The sequence below is a fragment of the Ambystoma mexicanum genome, chromosome 4q (assembly GCF_040938575.1).
Source record: "Ambystoma mexicanum isolate Mex_15411 chromosome 4q, UKY_AmexF1_1, whole genome shotgun sequence".
Classification (NCBI taxonomy): Eukaryota; Metazoa; Chordata; class Amphibia; order Caudata; family Ambystomatidae; genus Ambystoma; species Ambystoma mexicanum.
The window spans coordinates 347,812,288-347,829,582 of record NC_090928.1 but is presented as its reverse complement, the minus strand read 5'-3'; positions in this window follow the sequence as shown (position 1 = coordinate 347,829,582).

Here is a 17,295-nt window from a genome sequence, read left to right as displayed (position 1 = left end):
AACATTATTTTGCGTATGCTCAGCGGAATCTAGAAAGATCTGCAGACAGTATGAAGACCCACTATGGCCTTAACACAACTAAAATGGAATATCAAGTAGGAGACCGAGTTTACTTGTACAATTTCCAGAGCCCAAATTCCTCCCAAGTTGGTGGGGTCCTTTTGAAATTGTGGACAGAATCTCACCAGTCACCTACAGAATCCGCATCCCCATGGGCAATTTGACAGAAGGGGAAGACAAGTGGGTCCACATAAACCAGCAAAAAAGTTGCCATCCCAGGCATACTTTGCGGCAAATAGAGGAGCCGACCGTAAACCCAGAAAGGGAAAATCCGGAGACATAAAAATAATTATTAAATGTTGATTGAGTACGTACAAGGAAAGAGAGGTAAAACCATTATTAAATATAGGTGGGGAATATTGTAAATTATATTCAATGCATGCATCTGCCCCATTACACCCCTCGAGGAACAATAGTGGGGACATTTTCATAACTGTGCCATGTTCTGTTTTCTAGCACTGGAACTAAGAATCAGCTAATCACCAAGGAGGACTCCTCAGGGACCAGAGGAAAAACCGAAGAGCCCAAAGTGTTGCTCCACACTTGCAACCAGGACCAGCAAGGAGAGCGGGTCACATCCATCTCTGATAGGAGAAACAACCAGATTTTTTTTACATGGACCGAAGGAAAAATATTGCCACATGCTCATCTCCCCCATGACTGGACATCAGGATGGAGTCGGGGGGGGGGGTATATGTGGAATATATTTCTCCACGCCAATGCGCAGAATGCACCCCTTTGACAATGGGGAAAGAAAACTGCCAAAAATTGAGGCGATAATGCCTGTGCGCACTAAATCTGCAAAATTGTGCATGGTTCACAACCCACGAAAGAGCTGCACACCCTGCCACACACACAGGCAACGTTGGTGTAAAAACAGGAATCACTGCTGGCACCTGTCATCTGTCATCTGTCACCTGTCACCTGAAACAAGGCCACAGAAGGGCAAAATCAGAAAATGCCCTTAAAAATTCTGTCATTTTCCCAGAGAATTATGGAAAGGGAAGTGTGCTGAAATCATGGATTCTCCAGGCAGTCAGAGGAATCCAGGCCTCCCTGCCTGATAGCTGCTTAAGGAAATGAGCCGTCAAACCCAGTTTAAAAGTGTTTCTGTTTCATGATTAAAATTGCAAAATCCACTATTTAAAGCATGTTGATAAGGGCTAATTCTTTTAAAATGTCCAAATCTCTTATAAACTGTGCTTATATTTTATATGTGAAATGAAAAGACTTTAATTTAAAGGAACGCAGTCTGGAGCCAATCCACTATTTAATTCTGATCTAACAGCCTTGCCTGGGAAAGTTGATATATCAGCTTGACACTTCCTTGAAACCAGGAAGCCTAATGGTTCCTGCATAATGACAACAAGGAGAACAATGGGGCCTCATTAGACATTCGTCTGGGGCTGAAACAAACAGCAAAGGACAGGCTGAGCATTGACCTCTGCTGGGAGGGGCAGGAGCTACCCCCTCCAGGAAGGGAACACAACCCATAAATCCTGTCATAAGATGACAGCTCTGTTCAGACTGCCAACCAGGACAAAGCACATGCCTGTAGCCACTCACAGCCATTGGGGTGTGTTTTTGAAATTCTGCCCATGCCAGAAACTGGGGGGATGGCATTTGACTGTATAAATATAGGCGTTTCACTACACATAGACACACTGCTTCCAGAACCTATCCAGATGTCCGCACAGCACCTTATTCGAGAACTCTTCATCTTGTAGCTGACTCCAGAATCTCTGAAGATCCAAATTTCTTTGCAGAATCCAGACTCTAGTCTTGCTGAACTATTGCTAGCTTGACCCAATTTCAAACCTCCAAAACTTAAAAGAATAATTCTGATTCAGCTTGGCTTGCTACCATTAAGGCTTGCCCGCTGAAACTTGCATCCTGTAATCTGCTGTGTCCAGCAACCAGAAGGGCCCATCAAAATCCAGTCTGAGGTGCAGTCCAAAATTGACCAGAACCGTGCCACTGATCCGATCCCTCCAGAGGTACCCTGCTGCCGGTAGACCTGACCCTATTCATTGACCAGAGCTGACGGTCCAATTTAATTTCAAAGGACTGTAAGTATAATAGGAAGAACAGTGACCCATAATTAATTTGCATTGTATTATCCTTATCTCAACCCATCCTATCTTTAAATTCAGAACAATAGTATTGTCAGAATCCTTCTTGCGCTGATTGTCTCACCTGTGTTACAAAACCATAACTCCTTAGTGATTTTGAATAACTAAAGTAAATCCCAGAAATCGAGTATCCTCCACGGACTGGTTGCGCTGGCCATGTAGCTGTAAAGTTTCATGTGTGGCATTCTCTTTTTCATAGTCCTTAATATAGTATAAGAAAACCTATTTGTCATTTTTAAAAACGAATTTCTGTTTCCATTTTCGCGACTATTTTGCAAAAACGCCTCTTACTAAAACCTTTATAACTTCTTCAGTTTTAAAGATAGAAACACATTTCCAACTCTCACTGATACCTAAGATCCTTATCAACTAAATACTGCATTGGAAAACAGTGTATTTGATCAACTTTTCTTCAATATCGCATAGTAAATGTTTGCCACAAATTTGCAATTTAGCCAAAGTCACATGTGTCTTTTGCCCATTTCAAAGAGCGTCTTCTATCCCACCCTGATCTAAAGTGTGCACTGTTGTTTATATTATAGCTCATGTGTGTTAGGACTTGTTTAGTGTTGCTTTCCTTAGAACTTTTCTCCATTTAAGCATTTTTGCACCCTTTTACATTATTTTACAAAGCCAAGCTCACCTGTCAGTTTAAAAGTGTCATTTGCCAACATGTTTTTTTCTCTCTTGTTGGGGGAGGGAAGCTGGCATCTAAACTTTAGACCTTGTCTTTCATTTCTGAATATCTGCTGATTACTCACATTGGTGTAGGATTGCTCATTTTTACTTCAGTACTTTGCAGGGGGAATATTAACCTAAACGCTATCTCTGCACAAAACAAAACTTTTCTTTTTGCTGTGCTTTCTATGCTGCATCATTATAAGTGAATTCAATTGCTTGACTTATATTCTAAATGTTATTGTCACCGTTAGGTGATTGCTGGCCCATATATATATATACATGTATATATATATTCAGTAAAAAAAACTTTGTTAAAGGGACGTTATGGTTAAGTTGTGCTACTAAAAACCTATGAAATTCAGTGAAAAAACTTTGTTAAAAGGGTCGTTATGGTTAAGTTGCGCTACTAAAAACCTATCAAATTCAGTAAAAAAACTTTGTTAAAGGGACGTTATGGTTCAAAGTAAAAACGAAAAACCCCTGAAATTCAGCAGTTATGGTAAAATAAGCAACCATAACTCGTGCCACCGTGCACTGCTAACACTACCATCCAGGATATCAAAGATGACATCACAAATGTCATTGATGACATCACTGATGACATCACATGTGCATTTACTTTTCATGAAAACTCTGTAGGAGGGATTCTTATAATGTTGACCAAAAAGTGTCAAATTTGGTGTAAATCCGTCCAGAAGTTTGGGCTGTAGGCGTGTGCAAAGTTTTTTCCCATTATGTCTATGGGAAAAAACAAAAGTTTTGGGACCCCCTATAACTTTGCCCCCCCTGGACCAAACCTCTCCAAACTTTGCAAACAAATTCAGAGTGGGCCATATACATTTTTTTGCAAAGTTTGATGAGGATTCATCCAGAGGGAGTGAAGTAATAAGCCACCCAGAAAATGCTCTTCCTATGGAAACACCAACTTATCCAATATATATATATATATATATATATTACACGGCCACGGTAGTGGTTGGGTAGTTATGGTTAAGTTGCTGTTTCCATAGGAAGAACACTTTTTGGGTGGCCTATAACTTCGCTCTCCCTGGACGAATCCTCACCAAACTTTTGGTCCGAGGGGCAAAGTTATAGGGGGCTCCCAAAATGGACAAGTATTCACCAGGGTTAAATCCCATCTGCTGCAAATCCCAAAGATGAACAAATATTAACAGGTTTAGATCCCTTCTGCTGCAATTCAGTTCCTCAGTATTAACAGGGTTAGATCCCATCATCTGCAGTTCTGTTATCGGTAGTTGTTTAAGTCAATTGCAAACCTGTCTGCTCTCCAGATTTTTTTACCCATATTACTAACTGTAAAGTGCAAACTATTATTTTGTTCATTCATTCCAACCCTTTGTGTAACCACCGCTACCTATTTATCCACATTTCAAAAATAATAGCATTTAATGCATTATAGCGCATAGGATGTACATACAATTTCCTTTCTATCCATTCTGCATATTTAACATACATTCTATCATTTGTACTTCCTTTAGAAATGATTATAATAGTAATCAGACACAACACATACAGCTATCTAACCAAGTGTCATTTCATGTTAAAAAATGGGACAAATAACAGTATAATTATAGGAGAATGCTTTCTAGTGTTTTATAAAATGACAGGCAGCCAGGATGAGTACATGCATCTTTATTCATGCACACTGATTGCCAATATCATTTTAAAGGCTACCAGCTGAAACAACACCACTGCTTCTACAACTGTTCTTCCAATCTAGACAGCTCTCTCATTCCAGCTGCTTGCCCATTCCGTTCTAGAATTGACAACAGCATTCAACTCTACAGAGGTGCAGTCATGTCTATCACATCATGTACAACTATGTACAGTGTTGTAAAGCAAGACATACAACATCTCCCCCTTCCCTTCAGTCTGCAAACCAAGTACCAGATCCTTCATTGTAACCCTTACTTTATTTCAGACTCTCCCATCTGCAAGCACCCCAGGATCACTGAGTAGTTTGTTAATCACCTGTTGAGAAATAAACTGCTGACCCCATCAAATCCTTCTGCTTTATTTCCCACACTTTCACAAATGCATATAGTGCATGATTTTCCCTACAGTTCCTGCCATTTACCCTGTAAAAATGGCAAAAAAAGCATACAATTATTTATTCTATCTCCTTACATACAATAACACCGCCTTAAGAAGCCAAGTGTGCTCTGTGCGCTTACTATTGTAATAATTTCTAAAGCACGTGCAACTAACAGATTGTAAGTAAAATATACAGAATGTACATAGGAAAAGGAAAGTGCATGTACATGCTATGCACAGTTTTCAGAAAACACTATTACTGCAAAAACAAAGGAATCCATGTCTACCTTAACAACAGTGCTATTAACACACATATTTACTAACTTCTTTCTTTCACAATTGCAATGAAGACCACTCTCCTAAAAAGGAGCAGCATCTGAAGTACGAACAAGAACAAGAACTCAGAAGAAACCTACTCTTTCCATCCAAAAAAGTAAGTGCACTACTGCCATAATGGTCTAACTGCTACTCAAACACTGTAGAATTCTAGTATTATAGAACAAACAATTGTATTAACCTTGCAACATTAGATTCAGTATTAGTGCTTCCCCTCACCAACTGCATACTTTGTATTGTCATCTGAAAACCAGTATAGTGACACACAAATACAAGAATAGCCTTTCAAAACTTGAAGTAGCAGCCGAGTGCACAATCACACACCTCTACATACATCCTTACCATCATACTCAGACACTCATGCACATAGTACACATGCACTGCACAAGATCGCAACCCACACTTTCTTTTTTTCTCCAACAGACCCCAAAGAATGCCTACCAAAAAACAACTCTGCAGAAAACAAGGCAAAGTAAACATGATCAAATAAAAGTCTCCAAAATAAGCATCCACCTCTAGCAGAATTTGTACAAAAAGTTCAAACAAAACAGCTAATACAGTCATTAAGCGAAATAAAACAAGCTTCCAGTACAGAAACTTTGCCTCCTCTTTCAAAATGTAAAACGAAACAGAAAGTGATTAACAAGTCTGCAGCTACCACGAGTGCTAACACTGCACCTATGAATCTTGATGTAGCATACCAAAAAAAAATATTTTACAAAAAATGTTCTGCCACAGAGTCCTTCAGAACCTTATGAAAACACGCGAGAAATCACACACAACCCTTAAAACCTACCGTAGAAAATGTATCCTATAAGCTCTCATAGACAGTGCAATCCTTCTCAAAAGGAGATTATTTATTTTAAATTTAAACAGAATGAAACCACTCACTAAACTACGAAAAAGACTTCTCAATAAAAGGAATATCAATAAAGATAGCTTCACAAACATCTGTGGAAGTGAATGGAGTCACACCACAAGCACAGAATCATATTTCAATGAAGAAGCATACAAATGAAAGCAAATGCACCCAATTGCCATACATAGTAGTGGACTAGGATATGAAAAACGTAATGATACCATCATGGAACAAGAAACGCTGCTCACAAAATATCCCCAGAAAACTTAGTATCAATTCTCCATTCCACTGAACCAACAAGTCAAGTCTACAAATGGCTGTGCACATCAATTTGTAACATAGCCAAAAAATCTTTAAAGTCTTTATGTCATTTCCTCAATCAGTATGTGAAAGGCAAAGACAAATTCAAAATGAAACTACTACAAAATATGGACTCCTGTCCAGTGCACAAATACACAGGACTACAAGGACATTCATTAGCCTGCATTTATGGACCTATTTGCAAAAGCACCTTCCACCATATCAAAATGATATCAACACACCATTAAACTATAAGAAATCTGGTTCATAAACTGTACTATGCCAAAAGTCCTGCTTTAGCACAAGCCAATTGAAATAGCAATCTTCTACATGGTACAGCCCAAGAAATATTCGAAGAAATAGAGCATATCCAGAGAAAATATTTTGGAAGTGAAAGCCACTTACAAAATGCAAAAGCTTTACAACATACTAGCAACAACTTTACAGATGGCAACCTTCTACTTCACACATACAAAAAAGAAATACTAAAGTTTAAAAGTTCATCTGCTGAAGTACCAAACCATGTGTGTGTGTTTTGCTACAGGACATTTTTATAAAACTAGCACAGAAAATGTAGACATAACATACAAAATAGAAGACAATGAAGATTCCAAGTGGTTCCAATTAGCTCTCTATCTTATAGTAGAAAACAAACTGATCCCTTAATACTTTGCAGTTACTGCACTGCAAAACTTAACAACAACCAAACACCTTTGCATGCTATCACAAATAACTTGGAATTATTCCCATGACCAAAACCCCTGCAACAACTTAACTTATATGAAAGCATCATAATTCAAACAGTTCAACCATTTCAAGCAATAATACGCCTTCAACCAAAAACAGCAAAATTATCATCTTCTGAATTAGTGAAAGGCATTTGTGGCAAAGTAGTTTATTGGCCATTACATATTAGATTTCAAAGAAAATGTACACACTCTGGGAGTGCAACATCCAATAGATCAATCTTTAATTATCTTAGTAAAAGTCGTACCTACAAAAGACAAAAAAAATTAGCAACAACTCGTGGACTTACATAGAATTAAACAAGCCCTGCAATATCTAAAAGACAGCAATAAATACTACACAGCAGTTGATATTGAAGAAATCCTGAGGGAATACACTGAAATAATTCAAGACTCATCAGAAAACTGGTCAATTTCAACTTCTAGATCCTGCTACAGAATCCAATATTTTAGACAATTATACAATTCACCCATTTAAACTCTAAAGACACCACAAATGATGCACTGGAAACGTACCAAATGCGACAAGCCAAAGGATCTCCAATCAGCATATGGGAAAATAGTATAGAAGCACATGCCTTTTCTACTGGAAAAGGAGGAAGGTACGATGATAGACCCACACAAATAACAGCATCAGAATACCTCTCTTTACAAATGTATTCTGAAGACAACAGATTCAGACAAACCATGGAATACATATTCCACCTTCTCTTTGAAAGTGAACTAGCAACATTATGCTATGGAGTTCCACACACATTAAAATCAGGTACCCATTTCAAAATATGTCAGTTACACAATTACTACAAAAAGTGCAAGAAAAAGATGAGGTTTTACAGTCAAGCATTACAAATCCTTTTGCAAACATGCATGGTACAAAAGAATACTGGTTCCGTCATCATGGAGATGTACGCTGTACGATAAGAAACCTTGGCCCACCCACTTGGTTTGTGACATTAAGTTGAGCAGAAAATGCATGGGAAGAATTACACAAATTCCTGCACATAGCAAACAAAAACAAAACAAACATAGATATAAAAACACCTGCTCTCTAGATCCTGTAAATGTATCAATATATTTCCATCATCGCTTTGTTGCTATGCTACACTTCATTTGTAATAAAACTGATCCTCCCCTCAGAGAAGTGCATCACTTCTTTTGGAGAAAAGAATACCAAGCCAGAGGAGCACCACACATCCACATGCTTTTGTGGATTAAAGATGCTCCTAAATTTTGTGAAGACAGTGATGCCACTGTTTTACAGTTCATCCAAAAATATGTCACTTGTGAAATCCCTTCACAAACAATACATAGTGACCTTCATGAACATATTTTACAATTTCATAGACACAAATGTGGGCAGTATTGTTGGCGCAAGTATAAAAAAAGGGAAATACTGCACCAAATGCTGCTTTGGTTTCCCTAGACCAGTTTCAACAAAAGGTCAAGTAAACAACTTGTCTTCAGTTAGACATAGTGGCCTTCATTCCGAGTTTGGTGGTATTCATGGTGCTATTTGCGCCATGACTGCCACAAATAACGGTACTGTGTCCGGTATGGTGCAATGGGGACTTACCGGTCTAGTCAGACCTTGGTGGGACCGGTAAATCCCCATTCACCATACCATTGCTCATTCCCATTTGAGCCCTGATAGGGCTCAATGGGCATGGGGAGGGCGCAAATAATGGGCTGGCGTATGTCAAGCGCGTTATTTGCACCCAGGTCCTTTAACGGGTCCTGTCCATAATGCCTGGTCAGACCAGGTGTTAAGGAAGGGACCCGCTAAGGGACCTCGTAGTAGGGTGGTAAGGGATTACCGGCACCGGTCTCTTTACCTGTGCCCGGTATCCCTTACCGCCCTACTCGGAATGAGGGCCAGTGTCAAAGGTAAATCACCTAAGAACAGATATTATATAAAAAGAACAGAAGAATCAAAATACATCAATGATTACAATGCAATCATTGGGCCTCATTACACGGAAGGCGGTAATCCAGGGTGCTATTAGCACCCTGGACCATGCCGGTAAATTACCGGCACCGCCTTGGCGGAAAGGGGATTTACCGCCCCATTCCAAGGTTGGAGGGGCGGTAAATCCCCCTTCCGCCATTGCCCTTCCCCATTCCCATTTCTGCCCCATAGGGCTCTATGGGAATGGGGAAGGCGCTAATTACGGCACCGCAATTTTGCGGTGCCGTAATTAGCTCCGAGGTCCCTTAGCGGGTTGGTTTTTAACGCCTGCAAGAAGCAGGCGTTAATTCCTCCAACCCGCAAAGGGACCTCGTAGTACGGCGGTAAGGGTTAACGGTCACCGTTGCCATTAACGGTGACCGTTAACCCTTACCGCCGTCCGTGTAATGAGGCCCATTGTCCTCCTAGGGAATACAGATATAGATGTGCAGTTCCACATTCCACTGCAATTGCATAATATGTCACAGCCTACTTAACCAAAGCAGAAAAAACAGAGCTTCAAGACCTCTGGGATGACATATCATCTGACAAAACACTATCACAGCAATTGTGTAGCGTAGGCATAAAAATGCTCTCCCACAGAGAATGTGGCTGCTCTGAAGCTGCAAACCGTTTAACCGGTACTGCCTTGTATGGAAAATCTGAAAATATAGTATGGCTAAGTCTTGGTCCAGCTAAATCTAGAAAAGGAGTTCTCAAATCATATGAAGACATAGAAACTGTAGCCAAAAATGATCCCAACAGCCAAGACATTTTGAAAAACAATTTACCAGACACATACTTCCCAAACAGAAGTACCACCTTGGAAATTATGTGTCTATACCACGTAGCCCAAAACTTCACATACAAAAATAATATTAAACCAGATGAAAAGAAAGGTAGATACAGAGTGGAAAAATATGAAGGCAGCTTAGTGAAACTTACCAAACAAAGCTTAATTAATCATAACAAATTGTCATTAAAAACTCCTCAACATAAAGAACTGTATTACATGTCCCTGCTACAACTTTATAAACAATGGAGAAAAGAAGAAGATTTATTAGGTACCAATGACTCCTATGAAGACACTTTGAAAGCAAATGAAAGCACTATAACAGACATAAACTTTACATAGTGCAAAACAATGTTGCACAATGAACAACAACACGAGGAAGAACTCCAGGCCCAACAAGAAGTGGACACTCCTGACAGTAGTCAACATTCTGTAACAGGAAGGTACGAACCACTTGGACAGCCACTTATAGCAAATGAAGCAGAATTAGCCATGACAGAAGTAGAAAACACCATGTGTCAATATGAGCAACCCCCAGAAGACTTTGCTGTACTAACACCACTAAACAATGAGCGCATAGCACTTTCCAAGAAGTAACAAAACAAATTGAACATGGTGTGCAACATGAAAGATAAATTGTATCTGCCAAGACTATAAACCTATATTGCTTTAAGGGAGTGGTCAAGCTGGATCAGGCAAAACGTTCTTAATCAAAATCATCAGTAAGTTCCTCCAACAATTGACAAACAAGAAACTGTCAGCTGTTGTAACTGCCCCCACAGTTTAGCTTCCTACAACATAGGCAGTGCCATTTTACATCGATTAATACTCCTTCCAGTAGAACACCAAAACAAATTAGGCTATAACAAACTTTCTCCGAAAGTTGCAATGGAACTTCGCAGAGTTTCCAAACAAATGAAGATGCTGCTACTAGATGAGGTAAGCATGATTTCCAATCTAGTGTTAGCCTTCATTCACCTCAGATTATAAGAGGTACTGAAAACAGACTATGAAGAACTCTTTGGTGTAAAACACATTATAGTTTTCGGAGAACTTCAATTAACACCAATTAAAGGTGAACCTATTTTTAAAAGATTAGGACACAAAACTATGCCATACAACTCTTGGCAGCATAGGAAATGTAAACCTTTTGCAACATTTCCAAAACAGAGGATTAACTAAAAATATGCTTCAGTCTGCAGACCTCACATACGCCAACATTTAAAAAAGTATCAGAGTTGGTATACTATCCCAAGAAGCACAAGCTATATTAAAAACCAGGCACATTCATGAAATCTATGGCCATAACTCATGTGCTACTGATGTCATGGAACAATTAGCACACACAAATGTCAATTGTATGTCCTTGGTGCTAACTATTGCAAGCTGTTCAAAATTTAATGAAACAATGTTAAAAAAAGAAATGCAACCAAAAGTTCAAATTTGCTCCACAGACAAACTGGACGTACATGGTATGACACTACCCATTTCTCAACAAGCCACACCAAGGCTAAACACCTTGTAAAACTCTATGGGGCTCATTACGAGTTGGGCGGTAACACTGGTGCTAATAGCGCTGGTGTTATTAGCCCTACCGCCAAACCCACCAGCGCCCTTGGCGCCGGATCACGGGTTTGGCAGAAGGGGAAATCCCCATTCCCCATTGACCCCATTCGGGAATTCCCCATTCCCCATTGGGCTCAATGGGGAAATTTTGCACTTTTACCACCAGCGATTTCCCGCCGGCGGTAAACGCACCATAAATCAGCAAAATCTCTGCGGATTTATCCCCAGCTCAGAGCTGGGGGAAATCAGCTGAAGCCGTGATTTGGCGGACCCTTACATCCGGCGGTAACAGTGCTACGACCGGATTTAAGGGCTACTGCCAAACTCGAGTTGAGGCCCTATATCTAACACAGGTGGTTTGGAGAAAATATTAAAATTATCTTCAAACTGTAGAGTAATGCTTAAACGTAACCTTGACGTGGACCAAGGACTAGTATTGGAGCACTTGGTATAGTTGTTGGCTTTCAAACATACCCGCGTGACAACAACATTCAGTTTGTCAATATTCTCTTTGACAAACTATCAGAAGTTAAAATGATAGGACGCTCAACTGCTCGCTTCCTTCTTTTCAAAGACATGTATGTACGCAGAGAACAATTTTCTCTAACACTAGCATACGCAGTCACCATTCAAGAAATCACAACGTCTTAACCTAGATAAAGCATTGATATACATTGGTAGCACAGTCTTTAAAGAAGGCATGAGCTATGTAGCACTATCACGCTTACATACACTTGACGGACTATTTCTAATCAACTTTGATGCAAGTAAAGAAAATGCTGATATTCCTTGCATTCTAGAATACAATATACTGCGTCCACTCTACACCCCCATCTATGTTTATGTTATGTTTATTAGGTTTATATAGCACTTTAATCCAAAGCCTATCCTGTTCCCCAAAAAGCAAAATGTTGTAAAAGAAATCTACTTCAGACTCAAACTATGCAAGATCTCACAGCAAATCCTCCAAAGAAAGTAAAAGAAGCTAATACTTCATCAAGGACCACAACCAAAGACAAATATACTGCTTAAACTAAGTCAATTACCCCTTTTCAAATACAACTGGTGTAAATTGCTACGCAAATGTACCAATCATTAATGTATTACAATTGCCACCAATTATTGACAAAATGTACTTACACGGGACAGACCAATAGTGTTTGCAAATGTTAGACCTTCACAGAAAGGCAACCAGCAATCCTGACAACACTTACAGTTTTTCTGGAATAAGGTAGGAATTATGACTACTGTGCTGGAATGGTCAAATTCACAATAAACACACAAGAAGATCCACATGATTTCCTAATGTACTTACTACAAGTACTAGAAAACAAAAACCTACCTCTAAATGAAATCTTCCAGATTTCATACATGTGGAAACATACATTCATTCTTTGCAGCCATGTAGTACAAGAAGAAGTTCCTAATGAATGCTTTGTATATGTATCCATATCTAATTGTGAATCCATTCCATTTCAGCAACTTGTACAAAATGCAAACCATAGCAGATTATGTACTACTTGCAATTCCGATAATTGTTCCACCTTACAAATACAGACACATAGGCTCTCATTCCGAGGTTGGTGGTAGTCATGGCGCAATTTGCGCCATGACTGCCACCAATAACGGGTCCAGCACTGGTATCTTTCAATGGGGACTTACCGGAGTAGTCCGACCTTTGCGGGACCGGTAAGTCCCCATTGAAAATTCCATTCCCCATTCCCATTTGAGCCCCAATAGGCCTCAATGGGAATGGGGAGGGCGCTAATAACGGGCTCGCGACTTGCGAGCCCGTTATTAGCGCCCTGGTCCCTTAACGGGTCCCGTCCAGAACGGCCGATCAGATCTGCCGTTCCTGGTGGGAGCCGCTAAGGGACCTTGTGGTAGGGCGGTAAGGGATTACCGGCACCGGTCTCCTTACCAGTGCCCAGTATCCCTTACCGCCCACCTTGGAATTACCCCCATAGTAAATACGTAATACTAATGATTTTACGTTACAGTGCAGATGGTACCAAAAACAATTGCAAGCTGGCTGGATTTACACATGGTCAAGTATCACTTGGTAAGAAAACCTTTACAACAATAGGCATAATCTACCATGCAGGAGCAACAACCAATGCAGGTCAGTACACTGAATATATAAAAAAGAAGTGTGGATGGTTTGAATGTAATGATACTACCATTACTCTAAAACAGAGATTACCAGCACATCTTGAAAACGCAAACTTAGTATTCTTAAAATCAAAATGTAATAACTAATCTGTGTATAAACATAAACGAAACTTCATCTTCAAAACTATGAACAGTTAGAATATGCCAACAGGTATCTAACTGCCCCAAGATTCTACAACAAGCAAACCAATAAATGAATACCACTAAAATCAAACAAGAAATATACAGTTAGAATACGCCAACGGGTATCTAACAGCCCCAAAAATCTGCAACAAGCCAACAGATAGATGAATACCACTAAAATGGAAAAAGAAATAAACAAATAGAATACACCAACTGCTATCTAATTGCAACAATACTACCACCACTTTCAAATCAAAAACTATACACCTATTCAATTCCTCCTACTGAAAACAATGCAAGAAATATATTGTACCACAACATAGAAAGTTTTTTTTTTTTTTAAATCCAGCATGGATTTTTTCTCACAGAGCCAATGATTTAATAAACAAACACAGAAAATTAACAAATTGCACAGTACACTGGTTTGAACTATAGTACTTCTAAAGTACTAACTATGAGGGTCGACAAAATACAGAAATGTCAAGTATACAATGCAATAACTCAATAGAAACTACATACACTCACATATGATCTTTTCTTTTATCACAGAGATTGAAAAAGAATGTCTGCACCAATTACCCATGTCATAAAAAAACTGCATACAACCACAAAAGTCAAACAGTGAGTACATAATGATTGCACTCACAAACACCACAGCATAACACACCCATTCAAGCAAACACCTGACCATAGAACACAATCCAAAATGTTTGCTTCCAAGGGTTTCTTATGCTGCAGTGCTGGTTGCCAAACCCTACAATCTTGATTGCATGGCCCCACCAAAACTCTACATAAAGCCTCAACAAAGGAAACAGTAAGTATATAATAATTAGACTCACAAACAGCGCAACATAACACAGCCATGCAAACCAACACCTCACCAATAAATACAACCCAAACTGCCTAGAGTCTTCAATACCAACATGCTGAACACAATCCAACAAACAAACTAACACACATCATCTCACTATCCTATAAACACTATTACGCTACTGCCAATCAGTACACACATTTTTGAAAACATATCCCCTAAGCAGCCCACATACCACAGTCAAAATGTTTGGTTGCATGGTTGTGTTATGCTGTGGTGGTTGTGGCCAGGGACTAGAGTCTTGGGTGCATGGCCATAGGCCTACGGCCTTTGGCCATGCACCCAAGACTCTAGGCCCTGGCCACAACCACCGCAGCATAACACACCCATAGAAGCAAACACCTACCAAATAACCACAACCCAAAAACATAACACATCCACCTCAAAACCTATCCACTTTAATTAACATTCTAAAAATAATTACAATCAATGCTCTACTAACGACCCAAAACCAACATCATACTAGAGTAAAATAGCCAGTAATGCACCCAGTGTTTAGTATGTTCTGCGGACAACTGTGGTGACTGTGGACACCGCAAACACATCAAGGACTTCTCCCACCTAAACAAATACATCATTTGACCCATCTCTTACTCCCCCACCCTCTCCAAGCACTCCCAAACTCCAACACACTACCCAAAATTGGATTGATGCTCACTTGCATGCTGCGTGATCCAATATGGCGGGAGCATTGAAACAATGTGATGCACATCACGCTTCACCCCAGCCAATCAGTGTACACGTCGCAAGTCTGCGGACTGACGTAGACCGATTAACCAATCGGTGTCCTGTCCGCCGAGTGAATAGGGAAGTGTGTCCAGAGAGCGGACATAGATATCACACATTTTTTTAGACCCACTTTTTGGTTGTTTAAAAAAAAAACGACTGGACGGATTTTCACCAAATTTACAAAAGCATGCTTTTGGGACCAAGCCATCGTTCCTGCCACAATATATATATTAAACAAAAGGGAAGACTGGGATCCAGTATAGGGCGCAGCGGCACTCCGGCTGTGCTCATGATGAAAAACTCAATATTTCTTACAAATCCACATACAATCAGTGTTTGCCGTGCAGCCAAAGAGTCCTTTATTAAATAAAAGTACATGGACAAGGAAGGCAGCAGCAGTTTAGCACAAAAAAGGAACGACGCGTTTCACCCTACTCGGGCTTCTTCTGGTGTGTGACAAGGAGAGAGGACTGCAATATTAGAGACATAGTGTGCAAGTCCATCTTCAGAGTTTAGCACTTAGGTGTGTTAGCTAGTGACAAACAAACAAACGGCCATATTGGAACATTGTCAATGTTACTTCTTTTCTCTTTCAATGCCCATGTTTGAATAATGCTAATGAAAGTTCAATGTTGTACCTTATCCCAAAATTATCCCAGAACTAAATTATCCCAAGTGGGTTAAAAATGGATGATTGGTATGGGATTATTAATTATGCATTTAATCCGTTCAAATATCCACCATTTTGAAAATTATTCAAAAAGATGGTTATTTGGCATTTACTTTTGTGCTGACCGAGTTTCGTCTTCCCAGGTGGGTAAGTATGTATATATATTTATATATGTATTGTATTAGTTTGTGTGATAGGATTACTTGCTTATAGTCATTTTATGGTGTTTGCTTGGCCACAAATAAATATAGTATTTTTATAACTACTTGTCTAAGGGTAATCTTTAATTACTTACCTTGTGGACCCATTGTGGACCCTTTACCAGGGCCAACCCTTCCTGAGACTTAGACTTGACCACTCTCCATGCTACATTGATTGGTTTGGCTACAACTCACAAAGTTGTCCGTGTTCACTAACTAGGTTGGCTTCCTATGTGTTCGCCCATCAAGCTAAAATATAGAAATCCAGTCTAACACATTGGTGTGCAATGTTGATAATAAGGTTTTGGGTACTCCAGTGTTATCCACTGATGTAGTATCTGGATTATTCTTACAACACACTGTAATTTGACTTCTCTTATAGTATAACAGTCACCTACTGTAACATATATCATGTAAATACTCACTATAACCCATTTGAGCACTTACAAAATTGAACAGTTAAACAAGATATGTGTTGATAGAGGCTTGACAATCTCTGGCAACAATGCTGAACTTATGCATAGGATTCTTGATCATGAAAGGAAAAGGACTGTTCATCTTCCAGAGCATGGAGATAGTGGTAGTGCCGGGGCCAGGCCCAGCAGCGGTAATGCATTGGCCACCACTACTACTGTAGAAAAGGCAGAGGAGCGGGTTGGTTCCACTGATTTGTCTTTTACAAATTCTTAGTCTGAGGTATTGTGGGAGCTGAAGCCGGAGATGCTCAAACTCAAGCAGAAGGAGCTTGAATGAAATATGTCCAGTTTAGAATTCGATAGGGTTGAAAGGCAAAAGGATAGTGATCACAGCTGGAGCATGCTAGGCTGCTGGCTCCATCAGGTAACCCGAAGGGATCTGTTAATGGTTCTAGGTCCTCATCTCATTGTAGATTCACAAAAGATCTGCTCAGTCTGTATGATGAGAAGAATTATTTCATGGATAGGCTTATAACTTTTGAGTATGCTAGTGAGGTGCAAGAAGTGTGTGATTCTTATAAGATTCCATGGTTGCTCAGCAAACTGCTCCACTGTCGCTGCAGTGCTATTATGGAAATGTC